This window comes from Notamacropus eugenii, chromosome 3 (genome assembly GCF_028372415.1).
Source record: "Notamacropus eugenii isolate mMacEug1 chromosome 3, mMacEug1.pri_v2, whole genome shotgun sequence".
In the NCBI taxonomy this organism is placed as follows: domain Eukaryota; kingdom Metazoa; phylum Chordata; class Mammalia; order Diprotodontia; family Macropodidae; genus Notamacropus; species Notamacropus eugenii.
Window position 1 is genome coordinate 278,789,196 of NC_092874.1, and position 25,045 is coordinate 278,814,240.

The window sequence follows — 25,045 nt, forward strand, 5'->3', positions numbered from 1 at the left end:
CTTGGTCTCCTTCATTCATGTCTGTTCCCTCTATTATCCCCAGACTTGCCCAAGTGATTTTCCTAAAGCATTGATCTGATCTGTTACTGCTCAGTAGATCACTGAGACGCTGGCATGGGAGCATCCAGCATGATGTGCTCGCGTCAAAGAAGGTTCTGTGCTCTATGAGCAAAGCAAACTTGCAGTAGCAAAAGAAACATGAGATGGACACATTTAGAGCCTTCTCCACTCCAAATCTCCATACTGACTACCTGTGCCCAACTTGGGTTAGAACCTTCCGAGCCCGTATCGGTCTGATCAGCCGCTGTCAGGCACACTGTACATTGACCCCAATGTCATGCTGGCATTTTGGTCCTCTTTGAGTACAGAGGACAACAGTAACAATATTACTGTTAGTCCCTATTGCTTGGAAAAACACAAACTCTTCTGTTTGACATTTATATCCCTTCTTGGCCTGACTCCAGCCTGCATTTCCAGCTTTATTACACATGACTGTCTTTCACGCGCACTAAGGTCCAGCTAAACTTACTGCGCCTTTTAGTGGACTGTTCCCCTTCATTCTTGTCTCCCCCCCTACCATGGACCCTCTCCTCATCTTCTTCTCATATAATTTCTAGTTTTCTTCAAAGTTCAGTTCAATTACTACTTTTTATATGAGTTTTCCTGAGGTAGTGCAATGGATAGAGCTTGTAATCAGGAAGACTCATCTTCCAGAGCTCAGATCGGGCCTCAGATACTTCCTAGCTGTGTGACCTTGGGCAAATCACTTAATTCTGTTTGCCTCAGTTTCCTCATTTGTCAAATGAGCTAGAAAAGGAAATGGCAAAACACTCTAGTATCTTTGTCAAGAAAACCCCAAATGGGGTCACAAAGTGTCAGATATGACTGAAATGACTGAACAACAAACTGCCAGTATTCTGCTTCCGACTCATTTGCTTTGTATTTATTTGGAAAATATTTGGAGGTGTACAGAGTGAGTCCTGGGGCAGCTAGGTGGTGCAGTGAATAGAGCACTGGGCCTGGAGCTGGGGAGATTCAACATCCTGAGTCCAAATCTAGCCTCAGACACTTAATAGCTGCACGATCCTGGGCCAGTCATTTAACATCTGTCTGCTTCCATTTCCTCCAATGTAACAGGAATAATCATAGCACCTGCTATCTCTGGGGGTCATTGTGAGGATCAAATGAGATGTTATTTGTAAAGCGCTTAGCACAATGCCTGGTGTATAGCAGGCACTGTGAAATGCTGATTTCCCTTCTTGTATTTCATCTAGTGCCAGGCACTAAATACTGAGAATACCAAAAAAAAGGCAAAAACACTGTTCTAGTGTGTCAGGAGCTCACAGTCTAATGGTTCATACAAGATAGAGGATGAATGACAGGTGATCTCAGAGGGGAGGAATTAGGGATGGAGAGTATCAGGAAAGGTCCCTTGCAAAAAATGGTACTTAAGTTGAATCTTAAAGGAAGGCAGGAAAGCCAGGAGGTAGAAACAAGAAGGAAGAATATCCAGGCATGAGAACAGCCAGTGAAAGCGCCAAGAGTCAGAAGATAGAAGTGTTTTGTTTGAGAACCAGCAAGAAGACAGGTGTTTCTGGACCATAGAATAAGTGAAAGGAAGTAAAGTCTAAGAAGACTGGGTACATAGGAAGGAGCGGCATTACGAACTGGGTTGGGGCAGTTCAGGGAAAGAGCTTGAACTGCTTGTTGCCTGGTAGGGATTAAAAATTTGCTTTGGACACAAAGTGGAATTCACAAAGTGGAAAATTAACTGTGAATTTTCAGGGGTTGGGTGATTAGCCAAGCCCCTCTTATTTTCCCCTCACTCCCATCCCCTCAAGTTTGCTCCTCTCTCTGATCCCTATCTCTTGCATGTAGTTGCCACACACTAGAAGCAAGATGCTAGCTGGGTCCGGTTTCATGGGCAGCGTCTTCCTTGGGCAGACGTAAGGCAGGGGATAGTCACTCCCCAGAGCCACCCTCTCCCAGAATCGGTGTTTGGGATCTTTGAGCTGTGAGAATATTCTTGACCAAGAACCTATGCCTGTCTCAAGTGTGGGGGCCATGGACACTGCATCCTCTCAGGGCTGCTTCCTGGTTGTTGCTGGTTTCATGTAACCCTCTCAGGCAGTCAGGAAATCAGCTCTGTGGCATACAGAAAGCCATATGGAATTCCACTTTTATGTCCTTAAGAACTCCCAGAAAAGATTTTTTCCAATAGAACCTTGACTTCAAGCTATGAATATTCTACTCAAAACTGGATTCTTTTCTTTTCTTGCACACATTAAAAAAAAATCTTGCCTGACTTCTGAGTTGACCAGGCAGAAGCTCTGTGTTGTCAAGTCAGCAAGTGTTAATTAAGGGACTGTCATGTGCCAGGCTGTGTGCTAAGCACTGGGGACACAAAGAAAAGGAAAACCACTCTCGACCCTCAAGGAGCTCCCAGTCCAATGAGGGCAACCACATGGAAACAACTATGTACAAAACAAATCATAGAGAGGATCACTTGGGGGTAGGCTCAGAGGAAAAGCACTAAGGTACAGGAGGACTAGGGAGGGCTTCTTGCCGAAGGTGGGAATTGAAGGTAACCAGGAGGCAGAGACAAGGTGGGAGTGAATTCCAGGCTTTTGGAACAACCAGTGAAAAGACAGTCAGGAAATTGTGAAATATGGCAGGGAAATCAGTGTCACTGAATCACAGAGGACCCAGGTGGAAAAAGTCTGGAAAGGTAGGAGGGGGCAGGTTATGAAGGGTTTTGATAACCAAACAGAGGATTTTAGATTTAATCTCAATTAGGAGTATGACATGGTCAGATTTTCACTTTAGGAAGATCACTTTGACTACTGAGTGAAAGACAGACTGGAGTGGGAAGAGACTTAGGGTAGGTAGACCACAAAATGGCCTCCTTGGTAAAAGCAAGGTGCTCCGACTTAAATGATGGCTCTGGGTCTCAGTTTCCTTAAAAGTAAAATGAGATGGTTAGACTCCATGACCTCTCAGCTCCCTTTCAGCTTTGGATCAATGATTCCTCAAAGCTATATAAAGAGAATAGAAACTTAGGGAAGAGTACTAAATATAGATGAAGAGGACCTGAGTTTGAATCCCGCTCAGCTCCTCACTACCAAGAAGTGACCTTGGGCAAGTCACTTCAACACTTGGTGCCTCCACGTGTTGTCATCCAGTTGGTTCAGCTGTGTTCTACTCTTTGTGAGGATATTTGGGGTTTTCTTAGCATTCTGGAGTGATTTGCCATTTTCTTTTCCAGCTCATTTTACAGATGAGGAAACTGAGGCAAACAGGTCTAAGAGACTTGCCCAGGGTCACACAGCTAGTAAATATCTGAGACTGGATTTGAAACCAGGTCTTCCTGACTCCAGGCCCAGCACTATATCCACTGTGCCACCTGACTGCCCCTGGAGCCTCAGTTTACCTATCTGTAAATAAGTGTAAAATGACCTCTGAGGTCCCTAGATCTGTGGTCCTAGTGTCCATTCCAACTCCACATTTGTAATCCCAGGATCCATAAATCCCATCTCCAGTTTTAACATTTCAAGATGACCAGTTGCATCCTGTTCTAAGCAATGGTTCTGAGTGGACTTGCATCAGGAAAAGACGAATTCTTTTTGAAATGAATGCCCATCATGTCGTTCCAGCTCTGGGGCTGCCATATAGAGTGAGGCTGGAGAGCGCAGAGTGGGACAGTTGGGGGGAGGATAGAGGATAAGAGGAAAATGTCTCTTTTTCTCCAGCCCAGCCACCTTGTACTACGTTAGGAAAAGACTGGTCTTGTACCAAGTTGGAGCTGCTTAGAAGCTCCTCCCCTGGGGTGGTGGAACAGGAAGAGGTGGGGGGTCAGGAGCTCCGCTGTGTCTGTTCAGAGAGAGTGTGTGTCTGCGTGTGCGTGTGCGTGTGTGTGTGTAGTTACCGTTACCATTTTATTATGTGTGTGTCTTATATTACAGCCATGCTGAACATCAGCGGCCAGAGAGAGAGGAGAGGGGAGGAAAAGCCTGTTTACACAGACTGCAAACCGCTTGGGGAATAGTGCAGTAAAGGAAGTGAGCCCGCTCTCTGTCTGACTGCTCCAACTTCCTGCTCTCTCTCACACACAGCAGAAAAAAAGAGAGAGAGGGAGAGAGGGAGAGGGAGAGAGAGCGACAGAAAAAAAAGGGGGGGAAATCAGGATCTCATTACAAGAGAAACAGACCGTTCGCAGACGCCTGTCAGCATGGAAAATCAGGGGATTTTACCCAGTTCCTCTTAAAATATTACCCAGCAGAAGAATTGGTTAAAGCTCATCCGACATCTGGGTAAGTTGAGGGGGCTTCGCTCGCTCGTGCGGTTGCAAAGTGAGAGCTGCTGCAAAGTTTGCGTGCTCTCAGGGGCCGGGGCTAGGGGGATCGGCTGGGTATCTCTAGAGGGGCCCCTCCCCTGTGGCTGGCTGTTTTGTTGCAGAGGCTGTGTGTGTGTGTGTGTGTGTGTGTGTTTGTGTGTGTGTGTGTGTGTGTGTGTGTGCGTGTATGTGTGTGTGTGTGTGTGTGTGTCTGTCTGTCTGTCTGTGTCTGCAGCCGGACAGACGGATAGATGCTGCCTGAGCTCCCTGGCGGCCACTCCCCGGGACAGATACTCGCCCTGAGCCTCCCGGCCGTCTGCCCCACTTTGTCTGCTCCTGTGACCAGAGGGTTGCAGGACTGCTGTTTGAGCCTCCTTATTCTGGAGTGGGGGAGACAAAAGCAGTAGGGATGTTCTTACATCTCCGGGGCGCTCTCGCTTTCTCCTGTCCAGAGAGTGCTGGCGGTGGGAAGTGAGGCGCACCCCGAAGGGTAAGGGGAGTGGGTGTGGAAGGATGGACAGGGAAGGTTGAAGACTCCTCCCCAGTCTTTCAGGGTGAATGTCTGCAAGGAAACGGGGCAGAGAGGACAGCTGTTTGTTGAGCCTTGGACGGTGTGCTTATTTCAGCCCTGAGTTTAGAAGAGGCTGCACCAGTCCTAGGTGGACCCCTGGGGCGGAGGGAGGGCAAAGCCTCCCTTGGAGAAGTGAAGGGATTTGGAGGGGGGAAAAGATGAAGTCACTTTCTTGGGGGAAGAGAAAGTGTAGGTGGGGTAGGGAAGAGAGTATGGAGCAGTCACTCTGGGGAGAGCCCTGACTTCTCCTCCGCACCCCATGTGGGACATTTAAAGGTCCCTGAAGCTAGCAGGGGTTGGAACCAGGGCCAAGGGCAGGGAAGATCTAGGCTTCAGCCTGGCCAGTCCGGCCTTCAGAGATCACAAATGTTTGTCAATAGAGTGTAGGGGGTGGGTAGGCGTGACACTGGAGAGGCTTGCTCGTGCATTTTTTTTCTTTTTCCAGTCAAAAAAGGAGTTCTGGGTTTGTTGGCTAGGCTTCCCCAGCTGATCAAAGTGTGTGCAGGGAGGAGGAGGAGGAGGAGTCATTTCTGGGGCCGGGGGTGGGAGCAAGCACTATGATTTCAGAAACTGCAAAAGGGGCTTTAAAAAAAAAAAAAAGAGGAGAGTGTCGGGAGAATTTCTGGCTTGTCTGGAAACAGGAGGACTAATTGCCATGCGCTTCCGCTTTGAAACTGGCACCAGACAACATCTTGAAAATGAGTCACTTCAGCAGCTCACAAAGAAACTCTGTGGTTTTTCTCCTGCTCAGGTTTATGTATTTGCGCTTTTTACAGTTTCCTTTGTAGTCTTCAAGAGTCTCTCCAGCCCCCGGCCCCTTATTCCTGCCGTGCCCCCCCTCCAGCGTTTTAAAGCCCCCTGGCCCACTTTGCCACTTTCCACCCTCCTGAAAAAAAAGGGGGTGGGGAAGAAAGGAGTGAGTTGTTTTTGGATTTGGCTTTGCAGGAGAAGGTTAGAAAGACTGATGCTGCAGGGGGAAAAAGTTCCCTGAATTTTCCACTGGCTTTTGCAGGAAGAGAGCCCCTTCAGTCACTGCTAAGTAATGTCTGCACACACACACACACACACACACACACACACACACACACACACACACACACACATACACACATACACACACACACACACACACACACACACACACACCAACTAATCTCATTAGGAGTTTCCGTTCTTTTAACACAGGAGGGTTTTTGTGAAGCCAACCCCTGTCCTGCCTCTCTCAGACAGAGCCCAGCGACTGAAAGGGAGACAAGTTACATCTTTATTTATTTAGGGGCTCAGGAACAAAATAAAACTTTCCAGGCTCAGCAGCTTTGCAAGGAGATTAGCCCTCGAAACTTTTGCAGAGTCGCATCTCCCCTTCGCCTCTATGACTATTCTTTTTCTTTTCTGGCCAGCCAGCTTGCCTTTCCCCTCCCTAATTTGTTTTGCATGTGCTTTGAGCTTTTTTGACTTCCCGAGGTTCTTGCAGACCCATCTTCTCAAATATTTACTGTAGTTTTCCTTGGGGTGGGGAGGAGAGGGTTAGGGAGGGAGAGAGAAGCTGAAACATGTTCCAGACATCTATTAATGACCCTAAATCAATTTCAGATCCCCGTTGCCAAGCAAAATAACCCTCTGATATCTCCCCCTCTGTTGTACAAGTTTATTTGGGAAAAGGTCAGTTATGAGTTTCAATTTATGGGGATTATTAAGTTAGAGATTGTCTTAGAAGGTTCCTGGGTCTGTCCATAGAGAAAACTGCCTATATTTTTTTTGGAGGTGTCACTAATAAACTTGTAAGTAGAAACTGTGTGTGTGTGAAAGACTCTGGCATTTATATGGTAGTTATGAAAAGGATGAAGGCTTTGGCAGGTAAGTTTGTCTTTTTAAACCATTCGTGATTGCAGAGAAATGTCATTATTCCATTAAAAAAGATAAAGGGGTGTTGAATTGCGTAAAAAAAAAATTGAGAGAGTGAGTGTGGGAGACATGGGAGACGCTTGAAAAGTACCCTGTGATCCTTTTCTATCTTGGAGCATTATTGGAATTTGCAGTCACTGGATACTTTTAGGAAGACCCAGTATCCCACCTCAGTGGCATCTTGGTGTAGAAGGAAGTGTCCGACTTAGGAACTTGGTGAACTTAGTGGAATTGAATTGTAGTTCAGATACTGGCTCTGTCACTTGTGGTGGGAGTGGGCAAGTAATTGAACCTCAGTTTCTTTGTCTGTACAACCAGGACAGGAGGGGAACACTTTGTGCTTCCTCTCGTCAAAGGAAGAAGGTCCTTTGCAAACTTTAATGGATCATAGACCTAGCGGTTGTTATGGAGAAGGAAATTGGCTAGCCATCTGGCCTCTGAGCCAGGAAAACCTGGGTTCTAGAAGGGATTGTGATCCATACTGGCTGCTCTGTGACTTTAGGCAAGCGAGTTCTTTAATCTCTCAGTTTCCCTGCCAACTAAGATTTTCTTAGAAGGTTCTAACCTACATTACTAGAAGGAATCCCCTCATCCTCAAGTTTCAAATTCAGTCTCTATCAAATCAGATTCATTCTCTAGCCCATTATTAAAATATAGCAAAGCAATTTGGCAAGTGTGTGTTGATCCCTCCTCTTTGACTAGGTACATTGGAGGAAACTGAGGCAAACAAAGGCTATGTGACTTGACTAGGTTCACACAACTTCTAAGTATCTGAGGCTAGACATGAACTCAGGTCTTCCTGCCTCCATGTGTCTTCCTTTCATCAAGCAGGCAGATATGTATATTTGTTCCCTACAAAGCTGATAGCAGAATTACTCTAACAAAAAGCTTTCAGATGAGTTCTCAGGTTTCTATGAGGTTTCTTTAAGGATGGAGATTTAGGATATTCCCGTGTTTAGAGACTGCTCATCTTAAAATTGAAAAAGCGAAGAGTCTTAGAATTCAGACTAGAGCTTGAAATGCATTGGGTTCATACACAATTTCATACTTCACTACTGGACTGGACATTTAAAGTTGTAATCTGCAGTGCTATGAATGTACAGATAAATTATACATTTTTCTTGGAAAATATAATAAATTGCATTAGTGCTATCTCAGTGGCACAGCTTTTTGGTCACGTTGGGCAAAGTATAAGTTTCTAGACTTCTAGGCACTCAAGTAATGCTACTTATAGGAGCATAGGCTTTTAAAACTGAAAGGGACCCCTGAGTCCATTTAGGGCAGGGGGATCTTACCCATTTCTTTGTGACCTGGACCCATTTGGGTGATTGCTAAAGCCTCCAGATCCTTTCTCAGAATCATGTATAAAACTGTATAAAACAAAATGTACAGGATTATAAAGGAAACCAATTCTATTAAAATAGTTTTGAATTTTTTTTCAAGTCGACAGACTCCCAGGTTAAGAAACCCTGATCTATTCCAACTCGTCCATAGCAGCTAGCGTTTATATAGCAGTTTAAGGTTTGCAAAGCTCTTTAGTCTATTGTCTCATTGGATCAGTAAGTGTCATACCTGACAGTCAAACCCAGGTCTTTGAATTTCAAATCCAGCGTTCTTTCCACTGTATCAACCTATTAGAGTCCATTGGGTTCAATAAAAATTTATCAGACAGAGGCTACTAAGTGTCATGGTGGATAAGTGGAGGATTAGTAATTGGGAAGACCTGATTTCAAATCTTGCCTCAGACCCATTAGCCATTTCACTTAAGTCCTCTTTACCTCACTTTCCTCATCTGTCAAAAGGTCATGGGGGAGGGGGTGTTGAACTCTATGTCCTAGGATAAGTACAGTCCTCTGAACCACAGTAACCTAGTTTTTAGAGACACAAAGACAAAAAGTGAAATAGTGCCTACCCTCCATTTTTTTTTTGAATGCCTGACATTAAGAGAAGTCGGAGAGAATATCGATTATTTGCCGACGAGCCTGAATGTTGTGGCTTCACACATTGCCTCCTGCATGCCAGGGACTGTACCATGTACTTTCCAAAAGTCATTTCATTTGATTCTTACAACTTAGAAGTACGTGCTATTATTATCCCCATTTTACAGTGAAGGAATCTGAGGCAAACCAAGGTTATGTGATTTGACCAGGATCACACAACTAGTAAGTATCTGAGGCTGGATTTGAACTCAGGTCTTCCTGACTCTATCCACTGCACCACTTAGCTGCCCTTTCTTCTTTTCCATCAGGAATAAAATCTTAAAATGGAAAAATATGCATGGAAATAGCCTTAAGATGGATGACTGGTCATTTGCATTTATAATAGCATTAAGGGCTTTAGAAATATGACTTGATTCCCTTCCTAAATAAGCAAGGCGCTTTTCAGGCAGTAGGTAAGAGGTAAAATTGTGTTTTAATCTTAATAGCTTACTTAATAGCTTAAGAAGACACGTCACCTTCAATAAAATAACGAAAGTCCTGTAATAAATCAACAAACAATTACAAAGTATGCACAGAGACAAAACTAAGTAGCTCCTGCCCTCAAGGGTCTCATACTCTTCGGGGAGGAAACAATATATCCGTATATAACTCAATGCAAAAAATAAATAAAATAGATACAAAGTAGTTTTTTGGAGGGAAGCATGAATAGGTAGGGCATCAGGAAAGACCACATGTAGGAGATAGAACCTGACTTGAATTCTGAAGGAAGCTAGAAGTTCTGAGAGGTAGAGGTAAGAAGGAAATGCATTCTGGAAATCTATTATTTTTCAGTGGTATTCCTATAAAAATGGGCAAGGGATAAGTCAGCCTCTTGCTATTACTAGTTTATATTTAACATTTTAGAGCAGGGATTCTTGATTTCTTTTTTGTCATGGATGCCTTTGACAGAGTCTGCTGAAACCTGTGACCCCTTTGTTTTTAAATGCATAAAATAAAATGCATAGGATTATGAAGGAAACCTATTGTATTTTAATGAAGCTATCAAAATATTAAAACTCATTTCATGGACCCCTGGCTAAAAATCCTTTGTTCTAGAAACCAGTGTTTTTGTTACTGTTTTGTTCTTGTCTCATGCGGAGACGTGTAATAGCAACAGCCTGCATTTCTATAGCACTTTATGCAAAGTTCTTTACAAATATTATCTCATTTGATAAAACCCAATAGCCCTGGGAGATAGGCGGTTTTTTATCATCCCCATTTTTCAGATGAGGAAACTAAGGCAGACAGCAGTGAAGTGACTTGCCCAGGATCACACAGCTAGTTAAGCATGTAAATCTGAAAATTTAGAGTCAAAGAATCATGATTCTAATCTTGAATCTGTTCATTAACACCTTCAGGACCTCTGGAATTCAAAGGGCTTCATAGCCAGCCCCCTCCTATTTTTCCAATTTTCATATACCTGACTCCCCACTGTGTTCTCTGTGACCCACTGATACCTGCCTCCTCAAAGTGCCTTGAAGAGGACACTTCAGTTCCTGACTCAGGGTGTTTTCACTGATTGTCACCATGCTTGGAATTTTCTTCATCATCATTGCTTTTTGGCTTTCCTGGTTTTCTTCAAGTGCCAGCTAAAATCCCAACTTCTACAAGAAATCCTTTCCAGTATTCCTTATTCTTAGTGCCTTCCCTTTGTTGGTGATCCCAATTTATCTCACATATATATATGAGATATACATACATATGTGCATATATGTGTGTATGTGTTTATGTATATATATATATATGCATATATGTATATAGTCTCCAATTGATGTGTTATGTTTATATATTCTCTAATACATATGAATCTCCAATTTATTTTCTATGTAAAATCTCCCATATGGCATGCATATATATTCTCCATTTTATACATATATATATACACACATATATATACTTTATATAATAATATATTATTTATATATATCTGATATATATAAAATCTCCCACATGGATTTATAGCCTTCAATTTTTCTCATATATATATACATGAGCACACACAAAAACAAGATAAATTTTCTGTCGCTATAGAGGTGCTTGAAGGAAAGGACTATAGTTTTTGTTTGTTTTTCTTTATATGCCCAGTGCTTAGCACAGTATCTGATGCCTTAGTAGGTACTTAATAAATGTTTATGAACTGGGAACATAGTGCCCAGCATGTAGTAGGTACTTGATAAATGCTTGTTGACTACCTTTGTGACTTGGGACAAGTCTCTTAACCCCTCTGGGTCTCAGTTCCTCAGTGGTAAAATGAGAGGTAAAAATTGAACTCAGTGGGGCCTCTAAGATACCTTCTGATTCTGATTCTATGCTCCTTTGTTCTTTGTTGGGGTGGCTAGGTGGTGCAGTGGATAGAGCATCAGGCCTGGAGTCAAGAAGACTTGAGTTCAAATGTGACCTCAGATAGTTCCTGGCTGTGTGACCCTGGGCAAGTCACTTAATCCTGTTTGCCTCAGTTTCCTCATCTGTCAAATGAGCTGGAGAAGGAGATAGCTAACCACTCCAGCATCTCTGCCAAGAAAACCCCAAATGGGGTCATGAGGAGTCAGGCACAACTGAAATGACTGAACAATAAAAAAGACGGAGTTTAGACAGAAACAATCCCAGGACAGGTCATTGTTGGGCTGTTATGTTTTTATATTTAGTGATATGTGGATTATTGCATGGGTGGATACAGAATTTTTTTGACCACTGAGTACAAGTATTGTGAATTTGCTGTTTGTTTTATAAATGAGTATACTGAGGTTCCCAGAGGTGAATTGACTTGCCCTGCATTCACTTGTCAATGGGCTTATGGCTGGAGCCCAATTCTAGCACTCTTTCCATGCCATCAGGTATCAGATAACCTATCTTTATGGATGGCTTTTTAAAAAAACCTCTTCTGACTCAGTTTCCTCTTCAGTGCAATGAGGGGTTTGGACTAGATGACCTGTTGAGATCCTTCCAGGTCCTCAAGGGTCCAACTCCTATAATTTACATGTATTACTTCCAGAAGCACCTTCCCACAGAAGGTTTCACAACAGTGGTCTCATTAAAGAAATTAATTAAAAACTCTCTAAAGTCATGCTTTTACTTCCTGGAGTGAAGGAAGAGCTTTGTTTTCACTGAAAATGATTTACTGCTTGTTAATTTGCAGCTATGCTTTCTTGCAGCCCCTTGGAACAACTCAGTCACCACCATCAAAGCTCTCTGAGAGGTGGTGAATCCTTCACTCACTGTGGTTTTTGAGGGTGGTACACCATCCGCTTTGTTCATGAGTATGAAAGATGAGGAAGTTGGCAGTGTGGTTGCTGAGGGGCTAATCACCCATACACAGAATGAAGAGTCCAAAGTGTCAGTTGGCCAGGGGAGGCGAAGACCTGCTATGACTGTGGCTTTCTCAGGCTGGAGTGATTGTGTCTTGTGTCTTGAGCTGACTCTAAAAATCATCCCAGCTCTCTGGCTTGGGTGTCAGTGGTCCTGAGTTAGATTCAAGGATCATAAATCTAGACTTGGAAGGAACTATTGCAGTCAAGTGAATGCTTGAGTCCAGGTCCTCTGACAACAAAATTCAGCATATTTCTACTTTGCCGTGGCAGCCAGTCTGGTACAGCAAAATGAATGGGTATTTCACCCAGTTATTGCCCAGTGAACCCACTGATTGGCCAGGAAATATTGACTCATAGCTCTAGAACTGCAAGGGGACTATTCAGTCCATTTTTTTATCTTATAGATGAGGAAACTGAGGCTTTACTATAGGAAGTGATTTGCCCAGTGTCACAGAGGCAAAAAGCCCCACCATCAGTATTTGTACCTGGGTGCTCTGACAGAACTGTTGCTCTCTCCATCATCCTGGTTGTCACAATCTAATGCACTGAAAGAGCATTTTTCTACAGGGATTGTAGGTGTGTTGACAACTTGGTTGACTAGCCTGACTCCTCTTTCTGGAATGTGGATGATTCTTGCCAGACCAAGCTGCTGGATGATGAAGTAGCTCACTGCTCTCTAGGTGACTTAAAGATGAGTCATGATTTTTAGCCTAACATCAAGGTATAGTAACAGGAAGTCCACTGTATTACCAGTCCAAAGAAAATGTTAGGGAGGTGATGGCAGCAACCAAGCCAGATGAAACTGAAAAGATACCTTGTCTCTTGTATACATAGTTTCCATTGGAGAAAAAAAAAAGGAAGGCAGGGAGGTAGTTCTTTTATATTTAGAACCCATCCATTGTCCTCACTTTGCTGTGTTACCTGCTGGTGAACGAGACATTTAGATTTTGAGAGATTTGAATTTCTTTTTCACGGAGAGCTCATCAGATGAGGGTTGCTAGTCTAGGTAGTTAAACAAAAGTAATGAAAACTTAGAAGGTAGTGACTCTGGGTGTTTGGAGTGGTAAGGCAGCCCCCCCCCCCCCCCAGGAGTTAAGCCAACCTGAGTTTTCTCATTTCCATCAAAAAGAGCATCATTCAGCCTCAGTTTCCTTATCTGTAAAAGAGGAGAAAAATAGTACCTATCTCACATGGTTGTTGTGAGGTAAACATGCAAACTACTGTTATTTTTCTTTGGGGAATTGGGAAAAATTAGCTAAAAGTATTCAGGTAGAGGGCTTTAGAAAGTGGGCATTAGAAATTGGTTTGAAAATGCACAGACCATATTTCCTTATTTACAAATAATTAATGACTGATTCCCTTTTCCATGCTTAAGGAAGGCAAGTATGGAGATCAGAGGACCTGGGTTCAAATCCTACTTTATAAACTTACTACTTTGTGTAGTTGGGCAAGTTAGCCTTTCAAGGACTCCATTTCCTCATCTGCAAAATGAGAGGGTCAGAGTATACGGCCTTTGAGGTCTCTTCTAGCTCAGGATCTAGAATCCTATGAATGTGGTGTCAGCAGCGGCAGTTTGTAGGCTTTGAGCTGGAAAGCACCTTATAGGTGAGAACATTTAGGCTCAAGTAGCTTGAACAAATTGCCCACGGTCATATAACTAGTCAGTATTGGAAATTGAGATTTGAACCCAGATATTCCTCACTGCCAAATGCAGAATCCAATTGCTATGTATAATGTTGCTTTGTAATTACCATAAAGTTTAAAAAATCTACCATATTCTCTATTTTTTAAATATTTAACTTTCATTCATATTTTTTCATTTTTTACATCACCTTCTTTTCTGAATTTATCTCTCTCTCCTCTACCCCCAGCAAGCCATTGATTCAAAACATACAGAAACAAAAATGAAGAAAAACGCAGTTCATTCAAACTTAGAAACTTATCAACAAAGTTTGACGGTATGTGCAGAGAAAGGAGGGAAGTGGATTACCTCATCTTTTCTTCAAGACAAATCTTGAGCAATATGATTATACAACATTCTCTTTGTTTGATATTAAACCAAATTTAATCTAACTAAAAGGAACTGATAAATGAGGTCTTACTAAGATTGTAACTTTGAGAATTGAATGTCCTTGAGGAATTATTTAAAGGTGTTTGGAGGGGTTTTGCAGAGTGCCCAGGCGAGTCCCTGACTTTGCTATCTTGGCTTTACCCTCCTCTCCCCACCTCCAAGAATTGCTTGTCCTGCCAAGGGAGATCAATTTCTTTGTCAAGGAAGCATCGAGGTGATACATTGAGGAGAATACCAGGTCCAGAGTCAGGAAGACTTAAGTGCAAAGTGTCTGAGACACTTACTGGTTGTGTGACCCTGTGCAAGTCACTTAACCTCTCTTTGCCTCAGTTTTCATAAATGTAAAATCCCTCCCAAGGCAGTTGTGGAATAAGTGACCTGACTATAGTTACATGGCTAATGTGTGGTAGAACTGGGACTTGAATGAACCTAAGGCTTCTGACCCCCAAGTCCAGTGATCTTCCCTTCTCCTACTCAGCCAGTCATCCCTTGTAACTAATAATAATGATCATGATTAAAAGAAAGATCAGAAAAGTAGTTAATAAAAAGAGAAATATTGTGTCAACCAAATCTGACAGTATATGTACCATTCTACATCCATAGCCCCCCACTTCTTCAAATAAAGGAGTGCAGCGTTTTTCATCTTCTTTTTGGAACCAGACTTCTTTTAACTGCACCAGATGGCATCCCATCCAATTCTTTGAAAAGAATTTAGTGTTGAAATAAATCTGACTTTTGTCAATAATCCTTTTTGTTTGAGGAGGGGAGAGTAGCCTTAAAAAAAAAAACACTTTGGTGTTCTGCATAACCAAACTCTTCCTGAGAAAATAGATTAATTGCATTAGATTTTTCAGTGCTTAATAACAATGAACTCTTCTGCTATTGCAGAACAAACACTTACTGGCTATGTGACCTTAGGCAATTTATTCAATCTATCTGAGCCTAAATGTTCTCATCTGTAAAATGGGGGAGCTGAGCTCAAGATCTCTCAGGTACCTTCCAGCCCAAAGCCTACAAACCATAGGAACCTCCCTCCCTCATTTTTCCTGTAGTTGTTCCTTGAGGGAAAAACCTGGTGACCAGGTTCATTTAATAACCTCTCTAAATGTGCGGATTTGGTCAGATCATTAAACTCCTTAGCCATCAGGCTCCTCGTTGATAAAATGAGAGAGTAGGGCTGGATAATCTCCATGATCCTTTTCAGTTCAGGATCAGTTTGGCACTTAAAACCCTTCATAACTTGGTCCCTTCCTATTTTTCTAGTGACTTATTATACCTTATGCCCCTTTGATCTTAATGCCTCTTCTCTGAGATTATTTAATTTAATTTACTTAATTTTGATTAATTTAATTACATGTTATCTCCTCCATTAGACTGTAAGGTCCCTGAAGGTAGCAACCTTCTTTTTACCTTTCTTTGTATCCCCAGTACTTAGCATGAGGCCTGGCACATAGTAGGTGTTTAATAAATGTTGGTTGTTGTTGACTCTCCAGGTCCGTTGGTCTACTTGGCAGGTCCTTGAACAGGACTCTCTATTTCCATCTATACTTTTGGATGAGTTATCCTCCATGCCTGGAACTCCCTGACCCCTCACTTACAACTCTGTATTTCATTGTCTTCCCTAAAAGCTCAGTTTGCATCCATCTTTCAACTCTTTCTTTTAAATTCCTCTAGAACCCTTTCCTGTTTCCCCTTAGTGGCTAGTACAAGGGTTCTTAATATTTTTGGTTTCATAGACCCTTTTGGCAGTCTTGTGAAACCCAGTTTACAATAAGTTCATGAAATAGTTAAATAAAATTAATGTAGTTAAATTGAAATAAATAAAATTAATTTCATGACAAAGTTAAATTCATAAAATTAATTTCATGAAAGAGTTAAATTCATGAAATAAAATACATAGGATTACAAAAGAAGCCAATTATATTGAAATACAATGAAAAAAAATTTTTAAGCATACAGACTCTAGGTTAAGAATCCTGTCTCTAGGGCCTTCCCCTCTGAGTTTCCCTCATCCATTCTGTATATATCTTATAATAATACACATGTTACAGTCTCCATTAGACTGAGCTTCTTGAAGTCAGGGACCTTTCCCTCGCATTTGTCAACTCTAACGCTCAGGCTAAAAGTGCTTAGCACAGGGCCTGGCACATCTATTGTTATTCAGTCATGTCTGACTCTTTGGAGTGATTTTCCATTTCCTTCTCCAGCTCATTTTACAGATGTTGAAACTGAGGCAAGCAGGGTTAAGCAACTTGCCCAGCTAGTAAGTTTCTGAGGCTAGAAGGGGTCAGGAAAAACCTGAGTTTAAATCTGGCCTCAGTTATTTACTAAATGTGTGACTTGTCAAATCTTTGTTTGCCTCAGTTTCCTGACATGTAAAGTGGGAATGATAACAGCACGTCCTTTGCAGAGTTGTTGTAAGGATGAAATGAGATAATATTTGTAAAGTGCTTGGCACATCGTTGGTGCTTAATAACTGCATATTTCCTTCTGCTTCTTATTTTGTATTCATTTGAATACTTTTTCTATATGAGTTGTTTCCTAATATGGAATGTAATCTCCTTGAGGACATGGGCTGTTTCAGTTTTATCTTTCTGTCTCCATTACCTCGCCAGTGCTTGGCATATAGTAAGCACATAAATGTTTGATTCTTGATTCACTGATCCCAACAGAAGATCTAATATCTCTATTAGAAGCCATCCCTAGAGTTCAATAGTCTATGTGGCTGGAGCTCAGATTCTGCCAACATATACCCAGTTATGAATATGTAGGAGAGAGAGAGAGAGGATAAATTGGAAATAAATTTTAGAGGGACAGCACTAGCATTAAGCGAAAGCTTCTTACAGAAGGTGGAATTTCAAGTTCATTTAAAAAAAAAAATTGAAAAAGCAAGAAAGTTGGATTAGATGACCTCTAACCTCACCACCTCTAAATCCATGATTCTATGATGTCTCCCAACCTCAGTTTCTTTACCTGTAAAGCAAGTGGGTTGTATTAGATAACCTCTGAGCTCCCAGCTCTTCGTATAGGTGATCTGGTGACTTTAGATTCCCTCAGCCTCAGTTTTTTCCCCTGTCAAATGAAGGGTTGTATTGATTTTTCTCTGAAGTTCCTTCTAGTTCTCAGGCTAAGAGCCTCAGAATCCTTCTAGTATTTTACTTGTAATTGTTGCAGGAAGTATCCTAAAAGAGTAACTTAAGCTTTAGTGGCAAAGAAAACCTTGACTCTCCCTGCATTATGGGAGAAATTGAGATAGCCTGATGTACAGGTATCCCTCCCTCACTCCAATCCATCTTGACATAGTCTGGGTAAATAGGGATATCCATCCTGGTGTGAATTGGGCTTTATTGGGAGCATACTGGAGCTCCCCTGTTACTCTTCTTTCCTGCTGGGGGCTACAAGGTCTCCTGGGGTATTCTCATGGATGCAAGGGGAAAAGCCAACTCCTCCCCTTTGCCTAAAGGGCATACTTGGTAGACTCACTGCCATCTTGCACTTCCTTTGAGGATTTTGCATGTGCTTGTATCACCTCATCCAAGCATTCTTTGGATAAAACAGTGACAGTCCTTAACTTACCCCCATGGCATCTCTTTATAACTCTTAGATAGACTTTTGAGCTGTTGGCATGCACCAGCTTCCTTCCCTGTGACTCTCTGCTTGAACTAAGGCAATTTCTGAGATTTATAAGAAAGGCTAACCTCAAAAGTTAGAGCAAAAAGGGACCTTAAAGGTCATCCTGTTCAAGCTTCTCATTTTAACAGGTATGGAAACTGAAGCCTGGAGAGGTCATAGAATTTGAGCTGGAAAGAACTTTAGAGGTCATCTGGTTCTGTCCATCATTTTACATTTAAGGAAACTGAGGCCCAGAGAAGTAATAGGATTATAGATTTAGAATTGGAAAGACCCTAATAGATCATGTAGTTCAACCCCCTCATTTTGAATAAGAGAAAAGTAGAGATTAAGTGATTTTCCCAAGAAAAGGAACATAGAAGTTAAGTGATTTGCCCAAGGCCACACAGCTAGTAAGTAGCAGTGCTGAGAGTGGAGATGAAAGAGTTGTTCTCTTGCTTCCAACACAATGGGGGCCCAAGATGATTTCCCTTTAGAATCAGAAGGACAGAACCTGGCCAAATACTGTATGAAAACTCAATTTGGTGGAGCCAAGATGGTAGAGAAAAGGCAGGGACTTACCTGAGCTCTCTCCCAAAACCTCCAAATACCTTTAAAAGTTACTCTAAACAAATTCTAGAGAAACAGAACTTGCAAAAAGACAGAGTGAAACAAATTTCCAGCCCAAGAAAACCTGGAAGGTTGACAGCACCAGGCTGAGAGAGGAGCACAGTCTAGCACAGCTTGGGCCAGCTCAGATGGGGACCCAGCAAACTCTGAGCTGGCCTTGGGCAGCTGAATCACTGGCTGCTGTGGTGGTTTCCTGACTTTTCAGCGCACAGACACCAAAGACAACATAGAAGTGTAGTAGGAAAACTGTTGGACCTCTGTACCAGCATAGCCCCAGCAGCAGCAAACCAAAGGCAGGCCTTGAGAGTGACTCATCAGTAGCAGCAGTGGTAGAGACTGCTTCCAGAGATCTCAGCCCACAGACAGTAAAGCAGTTGAACAACTGGTCAGAAGGAGATTACAGGGGTCTCTTTGCTAGAGGCAGAACTCTCTTTCTTTGTCCCTACTGGGATCTGGGTCACAGTCCTGGGTAGCAGTACTTAGGCAAGGAGGAGCACTAGCATGACAGACCTTGCAGCAGTAGTGGGGGGGGGGGACACCCCCCCTTACAGTTCCAGGGCAGAAAAGAGTGCTTATGGTCACTCACAGACCAGAGCACATGCCAGGAGAGGAGTAAACGCTTCTCCTTAGATCATACCACCTTGGAAAAATTGAAAGTTTACAGGTCCCTATTATCTCTGAAAACAGCTGCATAAAACCTCTGGAGCTTGGAACAATTCACCCTCCACCCTGAAAATGGAACGCTCCTTAAAAAAGAGTTAAAAAGTCAAATAATAGGTTGGGAAAATAAGCAACAGAAAAAAAAACTGACTATAGAAACTTATTTTGGTGACAAGGAAGATCAAAACACACACTCAGAAGAAGACAACAAAGTCAAAAATCCTTTGTCCAAAACCTCCAAGAAAAATGTGAACTGGTCTCAGGCCTTGGAAGAGTTCAAAAAGGATTTTGAAAATCAAATAAGAGAAGTAGAGGAAAAACTGGAAAAAGAAATGAGTGATGCAAGAAAATCATGAAAAATGAGTCAACAGTTTGATAAAGGAGACCTCCCAAAAATAATGAAGAAAATAACACCTTAAAAAACAGACTAGGCCAAATGGCAAAGGAAGTACAAAAAGTCAGTGAGGAGAAGAATGTCTTAAAAAGCAGAATTGGCCAAATAGAAAAGGAAGTCCAAAAGTTCACTGATGAAAATAATCCTTTAAAAATTAGAATGGAGCAAATGGAAGCTCATGACTATGAAAAATCAAGAAATCATAAAATAAAACCAAAAGAATAAAAAAATAGAAGACAATGTGAAGTATCTCATTGTAAAAATAACTGACCTAGAAAATAGATCCAGGAGAGATAATTTAAAAATTAATGGATTACCTGAAAGCCATGATCAAAAAGAGGTCCTAGATATCATCTTTCAAGAAATTATCAAGGAAAACTGCCCTCATATTCTAAAACCAGAGGGTAAAATAGAAATAGAAAGAATCCACTGATCACCTTCTGAATAAGATCTCAAAATGAAAACTTCCAGGAACATTATAGCCAAATTCCAGAGTTCTCAGGTCAAGAAAATATTGTAAGCTGCCAGAAACAATTCAAGTACTGTGGCACCACAATCAGGATAACACAAGATTTAGCAGCTTTTACATTAAAGGATCGAAGGGTTTGAAATATGATATTTCGGAGGGCAAAGGAGCTAGGATTATAACCAAGAATAACCTACCCAGCAGAACTGAATATAATCCATGAGGGGAAAAAATGGACATTCAATGAGAGAGAAATTTCAAGTGTTCTTGAGAAAAGACCAGAGCTAAGTAGAATATTTGACTTTCAAATACAGGACTCAAGAGAGGCATGAAAAGGTAAACAGGAAAGAGAAATCATAAGGGACTTATTAAAGTTAAACTATTTACATTACTACATGGAAAGATATTTGTAACTCATAAGACCTTTCTCATTATTGGAGTTAGAGGTATATATAGACAGAGAGCACAGGTGTGAGTTAAATATGAATGGATGATGTCTAAAAAATAAAATTAGGGGGTGAGAGAGGAATGTACTGGGAGAAAAAGAAAGGGAGAGGTAGAATGGGGTAAATTATCTCACATAAAAAAGATAAGAAAAAGCTTTTACAGTGGAAGGGAAAAGGGAGGAGGTGAGGGGGAGTGAGTGAACCTTACTCTCAGAATTGGCTCAGTGAGGGAACATACTGGGTATAGAAACCTATCTTACCCTACAGGAAAGTAGGAAGGAAGGGGACAAGAAAAGGGGTGGTGATAGAAGGGAGGGCAGATTGGGGAAGGGGTAGTCAGAAACAAAACACTTTTGAGGAGGGACAGGGTGAAAGGAGAGAGAGTGGGGGGGGGATAGAATAGAGGGAAATACAGTCTTTTACAACATGACTGTTATGGAAGTGTTTTGCATGACTACACATATATAACCTATATTGAACTGCTGAGGAGTGGGGTGGGGAGGGAGGATGTGAGAGAATTTGGAACTCAAAGTTTTCAAAATGAATATAAAAATTGTTTTTACATGTAACTGGGGGAAAATCAAATACTAAATAAGAATGTAAAAAAAAGATGAGAACTGAATTCACCATATATCTATTTTGTATATGTGTACATGTTCTCTCTCCTAATACAATGTAAGCTCCTTGAATTTTGGGGCTGTTTCATTTTTGCATTTTTATTTCCAGCACCTAGGGCAGTGTCTGGTGCCTAGTAGGTACTTGATAAATGCTTGTTGATTGATCACTTCTCTAGCCTATTCAAGATAAACCTAGAGTTAGGAGATCCTGGGTATGGAGCCCACCTCAGAACTTACTAGCTGGGCAGGTTTCTGTACTTGAAATGAGTGTTATTGTGAGGCCCAGATGGGATAAAGATGCTCCCAACAGTAAGGTACATTGAAAATAGTGGTGTGCTGATAAATGTTTAACAACCAGCTCTCTGGAATAAGACCATGTTCATGCAATGCACTTTTAGAGCTAATTTGCATTATTGGCATTTCTCTTTGACTTTCTTAGTCCAGACCATCAATAAACCAATCAAGCTATGATTTATAGCATTTGATGATTTCTAAGGTATACATGCTCACAGTAAAACTGAACAGTTGGCTCTCCAAAGTTTGGTACAGCTGTCTTCAGCACACCCTTGATTGAAATCTACCCATGCATTCCCTTCCCATGGGACTATTGTCCATGCTTTTCCATACCTTGTCCGCAGAGTCCAACTAAGGTGCTTGAGCACCATTCTGCCCTTCCCCTAACATCACATGGTTACACCTTACTCTCATCTTATTATCTCATCTTTTTCCATCATGTTTTTGTTGATATAGTTTTGGTTCTGTCCTCGTGTGTGTGTGTGTTTTCCTAATGTATGCTAGCTTACACCTACTATATGTCTCTCCATTGCCTTTGAAAGTGATATTTGTGTTCTGTTCTCTCAAGATTGTACAGTTCTATGATCCACAGTCACAAAACCTCATCCCCTGCTAATGTATCCCCTCCCTAAATTATTTTGTATTCTTTTAGGATATATTCTATGTATGCTTAGGTGTACATGTTTTTTTCCCTGTTAAACTTCTTGGGACAGAAATCATTTCACTTTTTTTCTTTGTATCTCCAGTGTTAGGCTACATAGTTGTTCAGTCATTCAGTCCTGTAGGATTCTTTGTGACCCCATGGACTTGTCTAGGGGTGGGGTGGGAGAGATTTCTTGTCAAAGATACTCGAGCAGTTTGCCATTTCCTTCTGTCATGTGTCCCTGTTTTATAGAGGAAGAATTGAGGCAACTAGGGGTTAAGTGACTTGCCCAGGGTAGCTAGTAAGAGTCCGAGGCCAGATTTGAACTCAGATCTTCCTGACTCCAGACCTAACTGCTCTGTCTGCTATACCACCTAGTTGCCCCTGATACATAGTAGGTGCTTTATAATTGTTTGTTGATTGATTTACATAGAAATGACAGTTACATATCAGGAAGGGTTATGCCATTTAATTAGTTATTCAAGGTACACTGTACTCATTCAGCTGGAAAAGATTGTAGTTAAGCTAACTAATCTCACAGTTTTCTAGTTCTTGTCTTATATGTTCAGTAGCTAGGTAGCACAGTGAATAGAGCCCTTGGCTTGGCATCAGAAAGACCTGAGCTCAAATCTGACCTCAGACACAGAAGCTGCGTGACCCTGAGCAAGACACTTAATTGCTTTTTGCCTCAGTTTCCTGATATGTAAAATGGGGTTAATAATAGCATCTACCTCCCAGAGCTGTTGTCAGGATCAATGAAATTATATCTGTAAAACACTTAGCCCTGTACCTGGCACATAGTAAGCGCTATATAAATATTAGCTATCATCATCAGTTTGGAGATTATATACTGTCCATAATCCACCAGAACTGATATGAGGTGATTTTGCAATTATCCTTTCCAAAACCTCAGATTTGACAGGGTAGATCTGATAATGTTTGTATGAGACATATCTGCATAGCTTTCACTATAACTGCTTCATACTCTTTCTTTAGCGCCTGGTATATGTTTGGTATCTCATCACAACCGGATGCAAATTCTTCACATGTTTCAAGCATGGTTTCAGTATGTCTGTTCAATAATTGAATCAGCATCTAGTAAGTGTCTTCTAAAAGAAATGCTAATAAAAGCATATATCTAATGCTTTAAGATTTATAAATCACTTTACCGTTATCCACAGGTGTGCTGGTAAATGTTTAACTATTTAGCAAGCAGCTGTGTGGGGGGGGGGAAGGACAACAACCGTATGGCAGGACATACTTTTAAGTTTAATCTGCATTTTATATATATTAACATTTCTCCATCACTTAAGGCCAGGCAATCAAGGAAACAATAAAGCAAGACCTGATTTGTAGTGTTTGCAAGTTTCTGAGGTGTAATTATTCATACTGAAAATTTAACAATCAACTCCAGTTGGAACTAGCTCCAGTGTACCCCTTTATCTAATTTGAGCCTCCAACAACTCTGTGAGATTGGTACTACAGGTGTGATGATACCTGTTTTACAGATGGACAAAACAGAGGTTTAAAGAAATTAAAGAAATTTGCCCATGGCTACACGTAAGCGGTGAGTTTTAGAGGTAGGCTCCAAATCCAATTTTCTATCCACAGTGCCACCCATCCCTTCATTTAGGATTGTGCAAGAGACTCTGTTGGTTAAAAAAGGTCCAACCCCATTCATTATTTCTGTGCTAAGGAACATAGGGATAATTGCATTAAGTGATAAAAAGAGGATAAGGAGACCCAGAAGACCAGTAAGAGTTAATGAAAGGCTAGCAAAAAAAGAAAAGTTCAACTTTCAACACCTTCACCACCCAAGCTGGAATCAGTCCTACCAAGTAATGTTGGCTGATTGATTCTGCCTTTGATGGCTGAGGCATTGATAGGAAGGGAAGGGAACAAGTGTTAATTAGGTACCTATTATATGTGCTACCAGGTGAAGATATAGACAGAAAAAAAGTGTATGTATACACACATATATTTACACACATATGTATACATGTGTATACATACATGTCCTTGCTTTTAACAACTTCAGCGTCTACTGGGAGAACTTTTTCTTAGATGCCCTAGGGGTAATTTTCAACCTTGTTTCGGTGAGACGTAGGATGTTTCTCTTGATCTTAAGAAATGTTTTAAAAAAATTTTAAACCAAGAAAAATCACTTTTATTTATTTTTTAAAAATACTACATAACTCTGAATCTCAGCTATTGACACGGGTCTGTAGAACTTTTTTTTGTTTTTTTGTTTTACCATTCTTAAAAGCTTTTTATTAAGTGTTTAGCACAGTACCTGGCACATTGTAGGCTCTTTATAAATGCTTAATAGTTTTTTCTTAAAAATTTATATAATCTTAAACCTTCTTCTTTCCCTCTGGCTTCTGTTTCTTTCATGCCACAGCTTTCCCATCCCTTCCCTCCTCACCATTAAGAGTGGAATGTAAGCTCACTGAGAGCAGGAACTGTTTATTACCATCATCATGATTATTATTGGCCTGACACATAGCAGCCTCTACATAGATGCTAGTTGACTAAACTAGTTGACTGGTCGATGCTAAAGAGGTCCAGAGAAGGAATTTTATCGGTCCACAGAATCATTTTGAGTGGAGAAAAATTGCTTTATAGAACTCTTGGAAGGGAGAGTACAGGACGGAACAGATTGAACAAGAGACAGTAGGGTGTCGCAACTCCAGTAAGACGGCTTGTCGTTTCTCTGGAGAGTTGTCGGCTCACTGTGATTTCAATCATGACTGAGCCACAACAACCCAATCTGCTTTCCTCTTTGCCACATCCTTTTTTCTTTCCTTTTTTTTTCTTTTAGCCTGCAATGTAAAAACCCCATACATAATCTATTCAAATTTTTACAGCTAGAGGAAATAAGATGTAGGAACAGAAAATAGAAAAAGTACAGTAATAAGTATTTTATTCTTACTTTTAAAAAAAAGTTTTATTGATGTCTATTTTAACCATCTTTGCTTTTCTGAATATCATCTCCTCTTTTCTCCTAAACTTCCATCTTGTGAACTGAACCATTGTAACAAATAAATAGTTAAGCAACAAACAGAACCAAAGCCAGCGTATCCCCAGTGCCTAGCACGGAGCTTTTGCCAAGGCGTGTG

General features: G+C 41.2%; 1 protein-coding gene across 2 annotated transcripts in view; it reads left to right on the forward strand.

The window, feature by feature from the left end:
• The first annotated feature begins 3,844 nt into the window (after window positions 1–3,844).
• The window catches only part of ELK3 (ETS transcription factor ELK3), a 97,252-nt gene continuing 76,051 nt past the window's right edge, over window positions 3,845–25,045 (forward strand). For both annotated transcript variants that reach the window (XM_072655638.1, XM_072655640.1), the window contains exon 1: window positions 3,845–4,310. The gene's annotated coding sequence lies outside the window, so the exon portion shown is untranslated. The remainder of the gene's footprint in view (window positions 4,311–25,045) is intronic.